Source organism: Globicephala melas, chromosome 11 (genome assembly GCF_963455315.2).
Source record: "Globicephala melas chromosome 11, mGloMel1.2, whole genome shotgun sequence".
Lineage (NCBI taxonomy): Eukaryota > Metazoa > Chordata > Mammalia > Artiodactyla > Delphinidae > Globicephala > Globicephala melas.
Window position 1 is genome coordinate 51,812,812 of NC_083324.2, and position 17,908 is coordinate 51,830,719.

A 17,908-nucleotide genomic window follows, 5' to 3' on the forward strand; every position below is an offset into this window, starting at 1 on the left:
GTGTGGGTTCCAGAGTGCATGGGCTCTGTAGTTTGCAGCACACAGGCTCTCTAGTTGAGGCGTGCAAGCTCAGTAGTTGTGGCACGTGGGCTTAGTTGCCCCACGGCATGTGGGATCTTAGTTCCCTGACCAGGAATCGAGCCCACATCCCCTGCATTGTAAGGTGGATTCTTTACCAGTGGACCACCAGGGACGTCCCAATGTTCATATAATCTTTACCAGAGTGTTTTTTTCCTGTTTTCTCTGACTACTACATAAGTATAACCAGGTAAGCCAGTTCTCCACCCAGAACCATTAGGGACGAGGCAGCCTCGAGTCATCTTGGAAAAGAAATAAATATATGATTCAAGCTAGATGAGAGCCATACTTGCCTCTGGGTGAAATATAAGAGAATATGGCTTAGATGAGGTTAGAAACAAAAGATCAGAATAAGCACTTCTTTAATCTCTTATGAGAATAAGAATTTCAAGCCTCTCTCTGGAACTTTCTACCTGGCCTGGTCAGCTATATATATATACACATCAAAAAAATAAAATCATATTAAAAAGTTCAAAATCACCCTTCCTTGTCCTGTCCTACTCTCTAGGAGCAACTGCATTTAATACTTTAATTTGTTTATTCTTTTATTGGTTCAGGTTTCTAAATAATTACATTAATATTTTATTTATCAAATTTTGACATAATTTATGGCTTTCTGAATCAGTTTTAAGTCAGAGAAATAAAACCCTCACCATTTAGTAGAGAAAATGTAATAAAAAGGTTGGAACAGTAGTTCTCAACTGAGGGTGATCTTGCTCGCCAGGGAACATCTGACAATGTTCTGACAATGTCTGGAGAAATTTTTGTTGTCAAAACTGTGTGGAGGCTACTGGTATCTAATGGGTATATGTATGTGGGTATATATATATACATATATATATGTATTTGGCCATTCTATTACCAGGTATAATCAAGAGAGAGACTCAAAATACTTATTCTCATAAGAATATTACATAGAATATTCTTGTATATATAATATATAGATATATAATGTAATATATCTTATATAAATATATATTACATAATATAAATTATACATTATATATAAATATATATATATAATGTTATATATATATATATATATAGAGAGAGAGAGAGAGAGAGAGAGAGGTGTCTGCCAGATTTTAGTTACATTTATATTTAGGTCACTGAGACTAGATATCTTTACTCATTGATGCTGTCAATCATAATTTAATGAGCAGTGTTGTTTATTCACGTTGTAAATGTTAATCATAGTTATATTTCTTTTTTTGTACAACTTTCTGTTCTTTCTTGGAATTAACAGTAGCCTCTTTTTTTGTTTGCTTAGTTTTCTGTGCATTTATCACTAATTATTCTCAAATTCCCCATTAGGTCTATAAGACTTCTTTGATATATGTTTTTTTTTATGCATTCCTTCAAGTGCATTAGAAAGTCTATTAGTTTCTTTTCTTTTTTTTTTTTCAGTGATCTCCTTCCTGTAAATCTTTCTCCTTTAGTGTCAGTCCTTTGACTACATCCGTAAGTTTCATTACCTTTTTCTTTTTGAAAAATGGTTTACTTTTGTAAAGGAGCTGTTATTATCCTCTGGAACTAATCAGAGAAGTGATGAAACTCTTAACACTTTGCCTCCTCCAATAAAACCTAAGTAGGGTTATTAGATGGATCAGCAGGGGAAGAGTTAGAAGTGATTTTCTGAAAAAATTCTCTACCAGGCTGGGCTTCCCTGGTGGTACAGTGTTTGAGAGTCCGCCTGCCGATGCAGGGGACGCGGGTTCGTGCCCTTGTCCGGGAAGATCCCACATACCGCGGAGCGGCTCCTGAGCCATGGCCACTGAGCCTGCGCATCCGGAGCCTGTGCTCCACAACGGGAGAGGCCACAACAGTGAGAGGCCCGCATACCGCAAAAAAAAAAAAAATTCTATACCAGGCTAAGGACATTTTTGACACTTGAACCACCAAAAGAAAGTTAAGTATTCTCCTTGTAGTTGAGTAGGGAGGCCAAGATAAAGTTAAAGTGGTAATTAATGACCTAAGAGGATGAGATGAAAAGGTACTTAATTTGAAGGCATTTTTATTTCTCTTAATATTGTTCTATATTGTTCCGCCTTATTTTATCTCATAATTAAGAACTGCTAGTTATATTGACAGAGAGTTATGTTTTTGTAGGAAAGCATATAAGAGGCTTGAGGTACATTTCTGTTTCATTCTGATAATTCATGTGCTGGATCTTGGGGCAAGCTGCATCATTCACTGGTGAAGGCTGATACTTTATTTTTTAATTTTATTGGAGTATAGTTGATTTACAGTGTTCATTTACAATGTGTTAGTTTCAGGTGTACAGCAAAGTGATTCAGTTATACATATACATATATTCATTTTTTTCCAGATTCTTTTCCCATATAGGTTATTACAGAGTGTTGAGTTCCGTGTGCTATCCAGTAGGTCCTTATATATAATAGTGTATGTAGGTTAATCCCAAGCTCCTAATTTATCCCTCCCCACCATGTTTCCCCTTTGGTAACCATAAGTTTTTTTTGAAATCTATGAATCTGTTTCTGTTTTGTAAATAAGTTCATTATATCATTAAAAAAAAATCAGATTCCACATGTGAGTTCATCATATATTTGTCTTTCTCTGTCTGACTTTCTTCACTTAGTATGATCATCTCTAGGTCTATCCATGATGATGCGGCCAGTGGCATTATTTCATTCTTTTTTATGGCGAAGTCATATTCCACTGTGTATATGTATCACATCTTCTTTATCCATTCCTCTGTCGATGGACATTTTGGTTGCTTCCAGGACTTGGCTATTGTAAATAGTGCTGCAGTGAACATTGGGGTGCATGTGTCTTTTCGAATTATTTTCTCTGGATATATACCCAGGAGTGAGATTGATGGATCATACGGTAGCTCTACTTTTCGTTTTTTGTTTTTTGGGTTTTTTTTTTTGCGATACGCGGGCCTCTCACTGTTGTGGCCTCTCTCGTTGCGGAGCACAGGCTCCGGATGCGCAGGATCAGAGGCCATGGCTCATGGGCCCAGCCGCTCCACGGCATGTGGGATCTTCCCGGACCAGGGCACGAACCCGTGCCCCCTGCATTGACAGGCGGACTCTCAACCACTGCGCCACCAGGGAAGCCCTGTAGTTTTTTTTTTAATAACTTTCTTTTTAAGAGTGTTAAGATCTTTATTATTTATTTATTTATTTTTGGCTGTGCCATGTGGCATGTGGGATCTTAGTTCCCTGATCAGGGATCGAATCCGTGTCCCCTGCAATGGAAGTGCATAATCTCAGCCACTCGACCACCTGGGAAATCCCCTCATTGTAGTTTTGATTTGCATCTCTGATAATTAGTAATGTTGAACATCTTTTCATGTGCTTTTGGGCCATCTGTATGTCTTTGGAGAAATGTCTGTTTAGATCTTCTGCCCATTTTTTGATTCGGTTGTCATTATCTGTTTCTTTTAAATAATTTTTTACCTCTTCTTACTCTGTCTGTTGGTGTCTCTCTGTTCATTACATTATTTTCCCCAATGAGACAGTCACACAATAATTGATCCCTTTCATCTGATCTGTTTCAGAATTAATAGCAGTCCCAGGATTATTACATCAGTCTACAGATGGGAAACCCTGGATTTAGTGAATCAAATCCAACTACCTTGCCTTTACTTTTATGGTTGTAGTAGACACTGCTGGTGCCCTGCCCTGATCCCGTTTACTGTGCTAGCTCCCCTCTTCCCAGCTATTCTAAGTGTTGCTGATACTGGCTCAAGCTTATACCCGTCTCTGGAGATTTTTCCTTAGTCACGGGGAGCCACCTTATTGGGAAATGCCTGGGAAGTGCTATTTCCCCTCAGGGCATCAGGCAGCCAATGACTGACTCATAGGAGGATACAAAAACTGTCCCCTTTCCTCAAAGGGGACAACACTGTGGTGGCATTCACACTCCAGAACTGGGATCAGGCTGAAATTAGACCTCAGCTGAAGCCTCATCTTTGTTTAGCCTCTTCCCCTGCTTCCCTTATCTTTTTACAAGTTTCTCCTGAAAGCATGACTTCAGGGTGTCACTTGTATAAGAATCTCTGCCTCGGTCTCTGCTTCTGGGAACCCAACCTAAGACAATGGTGAACGTTTTCTGGCTTTTTAGCATTCATCCTCCCTTCTTAATAGCACCAGAATTTCTTCTTGGGAAATGACTTTCCCATCACCCTATCGTGGACAGTCTTGACGTGACTAAAGCTAGGTACCTGACCTTCCATCTTGGAAACTGAAGGGTTTTGTGGAGCATCCTTCCAGTAGATTCTTCCTCTCACTGCCTTGGGACAGCAGGCTCAGGCTTTTGACCTAAACTCCACCAATGTGACATTCTCTCCAGGGATTATGAATCTTGAGTGAGCAATACAAAGATATTGAAGTTCATTTTTCTCATCATGGGCTCCTGCTAGCCTGTTTCTCCTTCTCGACCTTTCTGTGGTTCCTGACTCTTAACTTCCAGCACCTTGATTCCCGCCCACTCCCAAGCTATTTGGTTATCCTTTTGTGAGTTATCCCAATCCTTCCAGTAGTTTCCCTCTTGTGTAAGGTCTTTCACTCAGGTTCTCTTGCTTATAAGTAAAAGAATCATTAGTGATGCAATTACCTCATTCACTTTTATCTAAGTGCAGAGAGGAAAAGGATCTGGGCCCACATCACTAATTCAGAAGAGGGGAGACTTAGGGCTTCTGAGCTTGGTGAGTAAGAGCCTACCTGGACAAATCTTCTTGCTCCAACGAAGAGGTAGGAGTTTGCAAAGCATCTTTCAACTGAGTAAATTATACTTTCATCTTAGGTGAGATTCGGAATTAATTTATTCTCTTAGAAAGCTGGTGTCTGGGGACTTCCCTGGTGGTGCAGTCGTTAAGAATCCACCTGCCAATGTAGGGGACACTGGTTTGAGCCCTGGTCCAGGAAGATCCCACATGCCACAGAGCAACTAAGCCCATGTGCCACAACTACTGAGCCTGCGTTCTAGAGCCCGCGAGCCACAACTACTGAGCCCACATGCCACAACTACTGAAGCCCGTGTGCCTAGAGCCCGTGCTCCGCAACAAGAGAAGCTACCGCAATGAGAAGCCCGCGCACCACAATGAAGTGTAGCCCCCGCTCACCGCAACTAGAGAAAGCATGCTCGCAGCAACGAAGACCCAATGCGGCCAAAAAAAAAGAAAAAAAGAAAAAAACTGGTGTCTGGCTTTCAGCCACAAAACATACATCTCTGTCTGAAACCTCCTCTCAGTTGGCATTTTTCCTTTTCTTACATGTTAATGCATTTTTCCTTTTCTTTTCTTATATGTTCATGTAACAGTCCTAAAAACAGAACAATTCAACTTCATGAAGAGAGCTGTACTTCTTAAAAATATCTTCTGTAGGAAAAGAGACTTTCTTATGAGTGGAATTCTTCCCCCTAAATTGTTCAGTTCTGGGATTGTAGGGAAGGAAATGAGCTCAACAGAAAAACCAAAATAGATACACTTGATTCCAGAGGAATCTAAAGACAACCCTCTGTTCTGAGTTACCAGGCAACTGTTTCTCCAAGGATGCTGTCATTTTGATTTTATAGAATAATAGGGTGCCTGAATTTCTGCCTCAAGAGATTTTGGGATAATAATGAGTTCATCTTTTATTATTTAAAAGAAAGTATAAGGAGAAATCTCTCTCTTGCTTGGCACACGTTTCACTCTTTTTTCTTCCAGTTTCTTTGTTGTGTGTCTTCAAAGCAAACAGGTTTTCATCTGTTTGGGATTTTAAAAAAATTTATTTTACTTAAGTATAGTTGATTTACAATGTTGTGTTAATTTCTGCTGTACAGCAAAGTGACTCATGTATGTGTATATATATATATACACACACACATTCTTTTTCATATTCCTTTCCATTATGGTTTATCATGGGATGTTGAATATAGTTCCCTGTGCTATACAGTAGGACCTTGTTGTTTATCCATTCTGTATATGATAGTTTGTATCTGCTAGTCTGTTTGGGATGTTTTTGTTGGGTCCTGCTGAGAGTGGACATGGATGGAAGACCACTCAAGATGTTGATTTTTAGATGCTTCAGATTCTCATTTTATGGTTACTAAGTTGTTTTACCCACAAGGAACAAAAGAAAAAATTGCACATAAACATTGCCTAAAACAATAGTCCTGGGAAGCTCAACCTTAGGCCTAGAAGCAAGGTCATTGCACACACAGGTAAACAAACTATTATTGGATAAAGAGCTGGACAAAGAAACAGGCACATAGATGAGTCTTTTTGTCAGTATTTGAGAAAAAAATCTTTGCAGAAACACAGTTGTTTGTTCAGGCACTTGTGTATTAATCTCAGAATAGAGTTTTCTAAAAAATTCCATGGCTAATTTTCCAGTTTCTTTTTGTCTGTACCATGATTTGTTACTTTTTATTCATTTGTTTCTTAGTGAAAGCCTAAATTGTGCAAAGGTCTCTGCTGGACATGAGTGACTCCAGTGGAAGAGTCCACAGTCCCAGGCTTCAAGGCATCTACTGTCTAGAAATGGGAAGAGACAGGCCAACAACTCTTGAGCAATGATACAGAATGGAAACTAAGTGTGTACAGCTAGGCTTGAAAAGGTGCAGCCTAAGGGGCTCCAGGAGACCATGCATCGGGAACCCCAACAGAGGCCACACTTTAGAAGAGTGTAGTCAGCAAGTCCCTGCTGCCTGCAAGGAGTGACCTCCAAACCATTCCCTCCTCCAGGTGTCATTCACTCCAAATTCCAAACTCTAGGAGAAAGCAGCCAGCTGATCCAGAGGTCCAAGCCCTCTGTCTGTGTTGGGCTAAACAGGGAGGACCTTCCTTTTAGGAAGCTGCCGAGACTTTCCACTAAGACCACACATGTGGGGCATCCCCCAAACAGAGAGCAGCAAATAGGAAGGTGAGGTTAGAGTCTAGAAACAAAGGGAAAGATCCAAGCGTCCACTGCATATATTATTTATCTTTGAATCTCAAAATCTAGGCAGAGTCTAGACACAGTGAAGACAGTTCTTAATGTTATTAGGGGAGAAATTGTCTATAGAAGATTGGAAGTAAAATCATCTACCCCAACCCTTTTATTTTAGAGTTAAGGGAACTAATGCCTTAGATGAATGTGGCCTACTGACATCGAGCCAGTTGAAGAGACTGGATTGCTATTCACTGTCTCACTCTCCGGTTGCCATACCCTGCATTGTTTTTAGGGCTGACATCCCCCTGGCACACACTTGATTGGCTGTACTGGTTGTCAAAATGTTGAAATACTTCTGAACAAGTTGGTAAGCAGCCACTGCCCTGATCCCCCTGGCACAGACAATGTCAGGGCTCCATCCTCCACTTGACTCTCTGGGTGGTTTCACCTCCAGCACCTGGTACCCTGCAGCAGCTGCTCAGCCAGGGCACAGAGAGCCAGACGTACTTGGGGAGGAGATCCCTGCCCAACGTGGCCATGAAACTGACCAGGAAGTGCTGAGATAACAAGCGGCTGGCTCCCTTGCCTTTGGTTGGGAGAAATCTGCAGCATAGCTTCAATCCAGAACTTCATTTGTTGATTAGTGAAAGCCTAAACTGTGCAAGGTTCTCTGCTAGACATGAGTCTATTCCAGTGAAAGAGTCCACATTCCCAGGCTGTGGCATCTGGGATGAGGCATCCCTGAGGGCGTCTGTGATGGTTAATTTTAAGCGTCAACTTGACTGAGACACAGGGTGCCCAGATATTTGGTTGAACCTTATCCTGGGTGTGTCCAGATGAGATTAGGATTTGAATAGGTAGACTGAGCAAAGCAGATGGCCCTCCCCAATGTGAGTGCACCTCACACAATCTGCTGAGGACCTGAATAGAACAAAGGAAGGGCGAACAAAGAGACAGAGGAAGGGAGAATTCTATCTCTGTCTGATTGCTGGAGCTAAGACATCAGTCTTCTCCTGTCAAGGACTGGGCCTTATACCATCAGTGGTCTTTGCTTCCAGGCCTCCAGATTTTGACTAGAAGTTATATCACCCATTCTCCTGAATCTCAGGTCTTCAGATTGACTGCAACTGTCTTTTCTGGGTCTCCAGCTTGCAGGCAGCAGATGGTGGGACTTCTCAGTTTCCATAATCATGTTAGCCAATTCCATATCTATATATATGGAATCATATATGTGTATATATATTCATTCCTCCCTCAGTATCCAGGAGCCCTCGCATATACCAAAATCTGAAGATTCTCAAGTCCCATAGACAGCCCTGTGTTTCTGCATCTGTGGATTCACCCAACCCCTGATTGTGTAGTACTATACATATTCATCAAAAAAAAATCTGCGTATAAGTGGACCCATGCAATTCAAACCCATGTTGTTCAAGGGTCAGCTGTACCTGTGTATTCCATTGGTTCTGTTTCTCTGGAGAACCCCAATATAGCACCCTTGCTTGGCTTCCTCTCCTCCCCTGTCTTGCTTCATCCACTTTCTTAATGGCCTTCCCTGGGAACATTTCCTTAATAAATCACTTCCATGTAAATCTGCATCTCGGAATCTACTTCCAGGGCACCTGAACTTCTAGGAAAATTCCCCAAAGCCCCACCTCTGCAGGGCCACTCTGGCCCCTTCCATAGTATGCCCCATACCTCCCCATGACCTAGTAACTACAGGGTTAATGTCTGACCCAGCAAGGACCCTCCTGGACCTTATTTCTAGCCTACAACCAGCATTGGTTGGACTAGTCACTGCCTGGGTCATAGCAGTTGTTAAATATTTTGAATATAACCCTGAACCTATTGAAATGTTACGGCTACAAAATATAGAAGCTAATGAGTGTCTGCTCTACTCACAAAATCTTTCAGTTTCTGGGAAGACTCAAATATGTCAGGGCAGGTTCAAGCCACATGAGCTGGCCATTCTGGCCATGGCTAATTGGACCAGGGATAGACACTGCACCCAAGCTGAGCCAATGAGTTTCTCTCTTCAGAAACTTGACCTGAAAGACACAGCAGTTGGGACTTGTTGGGGCTGAGTCACCATAATGACATCATTGCCCAAAGGGGAAGGTCCATGAATTCCTGGTTCTGCCCTATCCAGGGTTTGGATGTTTAACTCTTCCAATAATAGCTTTCCAATAAGTTCCCATTTTTGCTTACATTTGCTGGAGTAGCTGTTTCTTATAACCAGAAGACTCTTAACTAATATCCTATATTAGCATGTGGAATGACTACTACTCGTTTGTCTTGTTCACAGCTTCCAGCACCTACCATGGTGCCCAGCATGGGTTAGACACTCAAGAAATATTCGCTGCCTCTATAAACAGCTTTCTGTAGGAAGGAGAAGAGCACCTTGAATCTATCTATCTATCTATCTATCTGATTTGGATAAATATATAGGGTTGAAAATGAGGAAATTTCACCCACATTCCTTGAGTATGTATGGTCTCTGGAGGAAAAACAAATCTGCATGCCTCTTGCTTTTGTTCGTATTTTTTTCTTCATTAAAGTTTCCTCCTAACTAATTACCCTATCTCATGGTCTATCTTTATTTCTTAAATGGAAAACATTTAATATGCTAATTAGTGTCACATAGCTTTAAGGTAAAAATCTTTTTATAATTTTTATTTTTATTTTTTGGCTACTTTGGGTCTTAGTTGCGGCATGCAGGATCTTCGTTGCACTGCATGGGCTTCTCTCTAGTTGTGACTTGCATGCTCAGTAGTTGTGGCACGTGGGCTTAGTTGCCCCACGGCATGTGGGATTTTAGTTCCTCCACCAGGGATCGAACCCACGTCCCCTGCATTGGAAGGCGGATTCTTAACCACTGGACTACCAGGGAAATCCCTAAGGTAAAAATCTTAATTCAACATGAATTTAGGAGGTTTCTGAAATACATATCGTGTTGGTGAATACATATTCCCAGCTAGTGAAGTAAACCATTTGGGCACCATTTTTTTTTTTTTTTACGGTACGCGGGCCTCTCACTGTTGTGGCCTCTCCTGTTGCGGAGCACAGGCTCCGGACGCACAGGCTCAGCGGCCATGGCTCATGGGCCCAGCCGCTCCGTGGCATGTGGGATCTTCCCGGACCGGGGCACGAACCCGTGTCCCCTGCATCGGCAGGCGGACTCTCAACCGCTGCGCCACCAGGGAAGCCCTGGGCACCATCTTTGATGTCCCTATGTCACTATTACTTACTCCATTGATTGCCTTTCTTTAACAGCTCTGAACTCTACACCTCCCGCTGCCCAGTTTTGATCTCCTAAGTTAGAAAGGGTAGCAACTGCAGTTTAGGAATTTTGCTTAAATGAAGAGAAAGTGTGCTCATGATAAAGTCTTTTTTTACACTGGTAAAACAAACTAGCTCTGTAAGTAAGGAGAAATAAATTTGGGGATATTAGGTAATGAATGAACAATACAGCTGTATGCTCTTCCCAGGCATCTTGAGAGAGAATTCTAGAAATTTCATTTCCAGAAATCAGGTTGTCGCCATCATCACAGAAAATCACCTCAGTCGAAGGCTGTTCTCTGACACAAAACAACTGGTTTTGCTGGTGGTGGCTTCTCTTGAATCATCAATAAAAGTTAGACAAAATGTGGGTGTAAATTGCAACAGTCAAAACAAGCAGAAACCCAGAGAAAGAAATCTGGGTTGTTCTCCCTCCTGCCTGTCAGCAGAGCAGTCTCTAGTTATTGCAAAGCAATTTGAAGGTTTGAACAAACAGAATAAGTCCTTTGAAGGACTTGCAGGTATTGCTGCTTAATGAGGATGTCTGGGAAAACCAGAGGCTTGGAAATGGGGCACGTAGACTCAAAGAAAATGCTTTGTGTGTGTAGGAGCAGAAAATGGACTTGAACCAATAAGAACTGTGAAATGTTTTCATTTTCTGCCATTGGAGAAGGATCTGTGTGTGGCAAAGGTGTCACATGAACTTAATAATAGAAAACAGGCTATGAAAGACACCTTCACATCAGAGGGTGTGACAGCTCATGAGAAAGAAGCCTTCTCTTCATGACTCCAGAGCATTACCTCATTTTGCCCTGGGGTGGCTCAAGTGTACCCATCAAAGCAGAGCAGCCATCTGAACGCTGGGAGCACACCCACAAACACTGCTGTTTATTAACTTGGGACCTGTGAAGACAAAGCAACGTCCTCACTTGCAACATGGAAAAGCTGAAGACATTGGACTCTTGCTTAGGTCTCTTGATTCCACCCTTGCAATAGTGAGACCAGGTACTGGTTACTGAGGGCTTAGATGTGCTGGGCACTCAGCTGGGCCATCCTACACACTGTGTCTCAAAATCTCCCGGACAATTCAGTGGGGCAGGTATGAACCCCACCCCCTTCTTTACAAATGAGGGAACTGAGTCTCAGAGAAGTAAAGTGACTTGCCCAGGACCACCCAGTGGGTGGAGAGCTCTATCTGTCCCCAAAGCCCAGGGTCTTTGCTGCACGCAAATGCCTGGAAAAACTGAGGGTTGCTTGCTGCCTCTCAGAGTTGCAGGAAGATGTCCATCACTTCTCTCTCGCCTTCTTTGCTACTTAGTAGCATTTCCTGGCTAAGTGTGGTCCCCAGACCAGCAGCATCAGCATCTTCTGGAGGCATCTTAGACAGGCAGAAACTAAGGCTTCCCCCCAACGCCAGACCTGCCCTCCAAAGTGGGAGGAGAACTAATCACCTTCCTCACTGCACATTCATTTCAGGCCTTTGATAATGTGCTAATTATCCTGTGAGTTACCTCAGAGCAACTCTGAGAAACAGTTTCTGTGTGCTTCAACAAATCTTTGACTTTCAAAGTGTGTTCCTTCAGCTGAAAAAGGGGTATCACTTCTGCTGATCTCTTGCCAGAACAGAAATCTCCATCAAACAGGCAGGGGAAAGAAGCAAGGGAAGCATTCCAAAAGGTTCTCTGCTAAGGCTGTGGGCAGCTGCATTTACCAGCACCTGGGTATTACCAGGTAAGGCTAAATATTAACACCTAAGAAGATTAGTGGAGATTGCAGGAGGGGGACTCTCATTGGGTTAAAGGTCATTTGCTCTCAAATCTCTTGCTGGGGAGGAGCCTCACAGTGGAAGTGACAAGGCAGGAGGCCAGGAGAAAGGGCACAGTTATGGAGACGGGGCTTAAAGGGATTTCTCTTCTAGAGGGGAAGGTGGATGACCATGGGAAGGGCTTCTTGTGGCTCCAGGTTTTTGGATAGAACAAGGGGTTACTAGGCAAAGGAAATTAGTCAGCAAGAGAGATAAGAAGAGAAGGACTAAACTTAAAATACAGCCAAGAGGTTGGCAAATAGAAGAAAGTAGTAATTCCAGACAGAAGAGAGAGAAGAAATTCTTCACCCATGGAACCATACTGGAATCACCGTATTTTGCGATTTTTTTGAGATTCCAACTTCTGGTTCCTTGGAAGTCTAAAGCCCTCCCAAAGATTTCTTCAGATTACCAGGAGCTTATTTTCTTATGGTTCTATCAAGTTTATGATTTGCACATCTTTCTAATGCTTAAGTCCCTTCTATGAAACTGCATGCAGTGATTATGTGCAGCATAATACATGTTTTTCTTATTCATTGCATAAAATGATTCTGCCCAGAAGGAATTATATCCTGATTATTTTATGGATAAAGAAGGTAATGGTGGTTCAGAGAAGTATAGAAATTAGGCCAAAGAAATACAGCTAGCAAGCTGAGGAGCCAGGATTTGAATTCATATCCATGTGACTCACTGGTGGCCACCAGTAACCCATGCCTCCTGGTGTTCATGCCCTGTGTGTTCCCTTCCCCTTGCGTCTGGGCTGGGCCTGTGACTTGCTGTAGCCAACAGCATGCAGGCAGAGTTTCAGACGCAAGCTCCTGGGAGCCCTGCGGTCATGCAGGAAGACTGACCACCCTGCTGGAGAGACCATGTGGAGAGGGAAAAGCCCTGAGACCACATGGAAGAGAAGCCAGGCACCTGGGGGCCAGAGTAAGCTAAAGCCCCAGACATGTGATCCCAATGTAACCATTCCTGTTCGCCACCAGCCTTGCCAGTGCTCTGAGCTGAGGCATTGGACGTGGTGGACATTATGCTTCGACAGACATCAGGTGGAGCAGAGATGATGGGGCTGAGCCTGCTCAAATCCCTGACCCACAGAACTGTTGAAAAATGCTAAAAATGGTTGCCTTAAGTCAGTGAGTTTTGGGTAGTTTGTTGTGTAGCAATAAGTCACCAAGACACACACTGCTGTCCTGTGGCTGAGGAGAAAGAGCCAGTGATGAACTCACGAGGTCTTTGAATAAGAGGCAAGGAGAGGCGGGGCAAGAGTGGGTTAAACACGATAGTCAGGGTGGAGAGAGGAAAAGAAAGGGCATAATTATGCAGACCTTTAAGTAGGGGAAACAAGAAGTAAAGGAATCCTTAGGTTACCTTTACCAGCCGGCATTTCTGCTCTAGAGCAAATCCTCATGATAGAATTCATGCAAAGAAAATAAAAAGGCAAGATACAGACTATTTTCAACCGGAAGGTAATAGACCAAAGTGTTTAGAGTGGCTGTCTCTGGGTGGTGGGATTGCAAATAATGCTTTGTTATTAGTCTTGCATATTTTCCAATTTTTCCCTATTTTCTACAATAACCTCTTAAAATTTAACTTAAAAAATTTTAATGTCAAACAAGCAAAAGTACATGCATTTATTCCTGTCCTGCCCCTAGGTTCATTAGAACCTTTTTTTTTTTCCAGATTCCATATACATGTGTTAGCATACGGTATTTGTTTTTCTCTTTCTGACTTACTTCACTCTGTATGACAGACTCTAGGTCCATCCACCTCACTACAAATAGTTCAATTTAATTTCTTTTTATGCCTGAGTAATATTTCATTGCATATATGTGCCACATCTTCTTTAACCATTCATCTGTCAATGGACACTTAGGTTGCTTCCATGTCCTGGCTATTATAAATAGTGCTGCAATGAACATTGTGATACATGTCTCTCTTTGAATTATGGTTTTCCAGGGTATATGCCCAGTAGTGGGATTGCTGGGTCATATGGTAGTTCTATGTTTAGTGTTTTAAGGAACCTCCATACTGTTCTCCATAGTGGCTGTATCAGTTTACATTCCCGCCAACAGTGCAAGAGCGTTCTCTTTTCTCCACACCCTCTCCAGCATTTACTGTTTGTAGATTTATTTATTTATTTATTTTTTCCGGTATGTGGGCCTCTCACTGTTGTGGCCTCTCCTGTTGCGGAGCACAGGCTCTGGACGTTCAGGCTCAATGGCCATGGCTCATGGGCCCAGCCACTCCACGGCATGCGGGACCTTCCCGGACCGGGGCACGAACACGTGTCCCCTGCATCGGCAGGCAGACTCTCAACAACTGCGCCACCAGGGAAGCCCTGTTTGTAGATTTTTTGATGCTGGCCATTCTGACCGGTGTGAAGTGATACCTCATTGTAGTTTTGATTTGCATTTCTCTAATGTTTAGTGATGTTGAGCATCCTTTCATGTGTTTGTTGGCCATCTGTATATCTTCTTTGGAGAAATGTCTATTTAGGTCTTCTGCCCATTTTTGGATTGGGTTGTTTGTTTTTTTGATATTGAGCTTCATGAGCTGCTTGTATATAGAGAATGGACTTGAGGACACATGGAGGGGGAAGGGTAAGCTGGGACAGAGTGAGAGAGTAGCACTGACATATAAACACTACCAAATGTAAAATGGATGGCTAGTGGGAAGCAGCTGCATAGCACAGGGAGATCAGCTTAGTGCTTTGTGACTACTTAGAGGAGTGGGATAGGGCGGGTGGGAGGGAGAAACAAGAGGGAGGGGATATGGGGCTATATGTGTACATGTAGCTGATTCACTTTGTTATACAGCAGAAACTAGCACAACATTGTAAATCAATTATACTCCAATAAAGATGTTAAAAAATAATAATAAAATGGAAAAAAAAAGTACATGCATTTAAAAATTTTCCATATACACAAGTGCTGCAGTAAAGTATTTGCCCTCTGTCCCATCCTTTCTTTCCCATCTTGAACCCTACAGGCAACTCCTTTAACTATTTCTAGTTTACTTCTTTGAGTGGTTAAGTCCACATCCCTAAATAATGTGCTTGTGCTTCTGTTACTTGGTTTATTAACAGGCATCTATGGTTCCCTGTCTCAAAAGTCTTATTATTTTATTCAATAAACATGTTGAATATGATGTGCAGGTGTTACCAAGCAAGGGCTCTTGTGCCTGCAGCGCAGAAAGCCAAACTCTGACAGCAAGTGTTTTCAGTGAAGTAAGGGTTTACTTCAGGTGCCAAGCAAGGAGAAAGGTCAGCACATGCTCAAAAGACCCAAATTCCCCAATGGCTTCCAGGCAAGGGTTTTTAAAGACAGTGTTAGGGAAGAGGGTGGGAGGATGCATGATCAGCTCGTGGAGTTTTTTCTGATTGGTTGGTGGTGAAGTAACAGGGTGATGTTTCAGGAATCTAAGGCTTCTGGTTCCAACCAGTCTAGTATCTGTGTGCTTGTGGTCAGCATGTAGTGTCACCATCCTCCACTTGCATAGGGGTCTTAGTTTCTGCAGAAGAACTCCAAGATATGCACCAGGTTGTTAAGTATATCCCTTTAGGAGGAGCTAGGAGTCCTATGACTCTGTTGTCCTGATCATTAATTGCTTGAGCTTGTTCTTTGGAACTTGGGGAACGCCTAGGAGACTAAAGCCTTTTTTTCTATGAACAAGAAATGGGGGACATATGGAAGGAATTTTTACCTGGGAAGGCCCCACAGGGTCCTGCTTGGTTTCAGTCCTCCATTTTCTTTGCTATCCCTCAATCCCAAAGGAACAGGGTTTTGGGTAGAGAGATTAATCATAAACTCAAGAGAACCCGGTTTTAGGGGGACTCAGTTTCACAGCCACAATTCAAGTACTGGTAAGAGGACAGAGAATAACAAAGAGAGGGTTCCTGCCCTTTTTAGAGCACACATTCTAGTAAAGGGCAATGGCTGATAAAAAACAAAGAAAGAAAGAAAATAATATCCAATAATAAAAAGTACTATGGAAAAAACCACATAGGGTATGAACAGTACGGCTGAGTGTATTTTCCAAAAATTGACTGCAGTAATATCTTCCATTCCACATGGCTCATCTAGATTCTTATCACTCACCTATCAAGACGTAGAGTGTATATTCCTTACCCTTGAATTGAGGTGGATTCGTGATTTACCTGTAACCAACAGAACACAGCAGAAGCAATGCCATGTAATTTCCAAGACTAGGTTGTAAAAGGCAATGAAGTTTCCCGTTTGCTGGAATACTTTCTTGAGACTGTCAGCTGCCATGGGAGCAGTCCAACTGCCCTGAAGCTGCCACACTATGAGGAAGCTCAAACAAGCACACAAAGAGAAACCACACGGAGAGGTGCTGAAACTGTAAGAGAAAGAGGTGCCCAGCCAGCCCCCAAGTGTTCCAGCCCACAGCCTGTCCCCCCCAGCCACCATCTGATAGCTAGCCTGAACGGTGAGAGAGAGCCAGTCTTGGGAAGATTTAGAGGTGAAGTGGTCCAGGCAGAGGAAACAGCAAGTTAAAAAGACCCGAGTTAAGAATGAGATTCACACCAAAAGACAAAGACAAGAATTTCCACATTAACTTTATTCACAATAGCCCCAAACTGGAAACAACCCAAAAGTACATCAACAGAAAAATGAATAAACTGGTATTAATCATACAATGGAGTACCATTGGGTCGTTAAAGCAATCAGTTTACTACACTTACATTCCCAGTTCCTCAAAATCATGCTGCGATTTTTCGTTGCTTCATACATCTTGTACATTTGTTTTCTAATGTTTCTAATTGGTTCTCTTTTGCTGTTGAAAGAAGAAATATATGCTTTCTTTACTACATGACTAATATCATTTAGCTTCTTCTTCCTTTTTCCTATTGTTTGAAATGTATTCCATGTTTCTTAAAAATATTCTTGTGAGAGCTTACTGAGTCTTTGATCTAAGGTGAACTGGTTGTTTTCAGGCTGCTGAACAGCTGAGAAGCTGGAGTTTCTTTTCATAGCACTCCTTGGGGAGTTCCACTGTGTCCTATATACCACATCTTCCTTTGGCAGAAAGGATACTTGAGAGGCAAAATTTCTAAGCTCTTTCATGTCTGATAATAAGTTGGATGCCTTAATCTTTTTTTTTTTTTTCTGTCTGCGCTGGGTCTTCATTTGTGGTGCACGGGTTCTTCTTTGTTGTGGCGCGCGGGCTTAGTTGCCCCGCGGCATGTGGGCTCTTAGTTCCCCGACCAGGGGTCAAACCTGAGTCCCCTGCATTGGAAGGCAGATTCTTAACCACTGGACCACCAGGAAAGTCCCTGGATGCTTTAATTTTTTCCTTTATTTGTGACCTGTTGTTTCGTATCTTCCTAGGAAGATTGAGGGTCTTCTCTTAATCCATGATGTTCTGAAGTTTCCCTTTGGTACCTAGACTTGGGTTTAAAAAAAAACAAAACAACTTATTAGACCAGGAACTCAGAAGGCTCTTTCAAAGTAAGGGCATATATCTTTGTAGGAAATTTTGTTCCATAGTTCTTTAATAATTTCCTTCCTTTGGTTTCCACTTTCTCTGTTTACTGACTTCCTACTATTTAGATGTTGAACTTCCTAGGGTGGTCTTCTATCTTCATTACCTCTTCTATTTTCCATTTCTTTGATTTTGTTCCATTTCCTGGAAGAGTTCCTTTTCTTTCAAACTCTGTTGAATTTTTTTTTTTTTTTTTTTGCGGTACGCGGGCCTCTCACTGTTGTGGCCTCTCCCGTTGCGGAGCACAGGCTCCAGACGCGCAGGCTCAGCGGCCATGGCTCACGGGCCCAGCCGCTCCGCGGCATGTGGGATCTTCCCAGACCGGGGCACGAACCCATGTCCCCTGAATCGGCAGGCG